The sequence below is a fragment of the Papaver somniferum genome, unplaced genomic scaffold (genome assembly GCF_003573695.1).
Source record: "Papaver somniferum cultivar HN1 unplaced genomic scaffold, ASM357369v1 unplaced-scaffold_81, whole genome shotgun sequence".
Taxonomy (NCBI): domain Eukaryota; kingdom Viridiplantae; phylum Streptophyta; class Magnoliopsida; order Ranunculales; family Papaveraceae; genus Papaver; species Papaver somniferum.
The window spans coordinates 6,643,100-6,644,242 of NW_020651082.1; the positions used below are offsets into that span (position 1 = coordinate 6,643,100).

The following is a 1,143-nucleotide window of genomic DNA, read 5'->3' on the forward strand; positions in this document are numbered from 1 at the left end:
GTGCATGGTATCGTGACTTGTCCCCATATTTGAGTCTGATGCATGTACTTTCCATACCTCTAGTTCTCTCTCTTTGCCTGCTACTTGGAGGAACGTTTTTTTCTTCTATGTTGAGGTTTTCTTTTATTTTAGGTTTGTTGGCATTCTTTTAAATGTGTTTGAATTGATTGGCATGCTGAGCTTGTCTTAGTTGTGCAGAGGCCCAATGGGTGGTTTTGTATCATATTTATAACTTCTTCAATTATTTTTCTCGATATACACCACGGCTTTGTGGTTTTCAGTTATTTAAATTGAAATGCATGTTCGATGTTGTGCTTTGGTTTTCAGAGAGCCTGAGAATTTTGAAAGGGAGCTTGTTCTTTGTCATAGTTGGATGGATGGGTTTCTTTACTGCGATGTGAAACGTCGACTGTACTTCTACCTTTACTTTCAGGGGATTATATCAGAATTTAGTTTCTTTGTTTGAAAATTAACTTTTGGATGCAATCTGTCTTTTTTATCGCTTCTCATGTTTCCCTCCTCGAGTAAGAACTGATTGATCCTGTGATTTATTTGCTTTACACCCTCTGCCCGCTACTTGGTGGAACGTCGTTTTTCTTATATTGTGGTTTTCTCTTGTTCAAGCTTCACTGGAATTCATTGATTCGTCGAGGAATGTATTTGATCTGATTGGCTGCTGAGCTTGTTTTAGTTGTGGCAGAAGCTCAATGGGTTGTTTTGTATCTTAGATATATTCTTCAATTATTTTCTTTGATACAATACAGTTCTTTCGTTTTCAGTTATTTAAATTGAGGTGCATGTTCGATGTTGTTCTTTGGGTTTCAGGAGAGCCTGAGGATTTTGAAAGGGAGCTTGTTCTTTGTTTTCTTTACTGCGATTTGAAACGTCGACTGTACTTCTACCTTTGCTTTCAGGGGATTATATCAGATTTTAGTTTTTTTGCTTGAAAAATAACTTTATCTGTCTTTTACCTCCTCATGTTTACCCCCTTGAATAAGAAGTGATTGATCCTGTGATTTATTTGCTTTCAGGGTGCTTGCTTGCATCTATTGTGGCGTCTATTCCTGAAGTGCACGAGCATGGGTGGCGTCTTTTATTGCTTTACTCTCTCTGCCCGCTACTTGGTGGAACGTCTTTTTTTTT

The 1,143-nt window shown here is 37.8% G+C and overlaps 1 long non-coding RNA gene across 50 annotated transcripts in view; it reads left to right on the forward strand.

Moving 5' to 3' along the window:
- LOC113345414 overlaps positions 1-1,143 on the forward strand; it is a 23,385-nt gene that overhangs the window by 7,753 nt on the left and 14,489 nt on the right. The gene's annotated exons all lie outside the window — the stretch shown is intronic.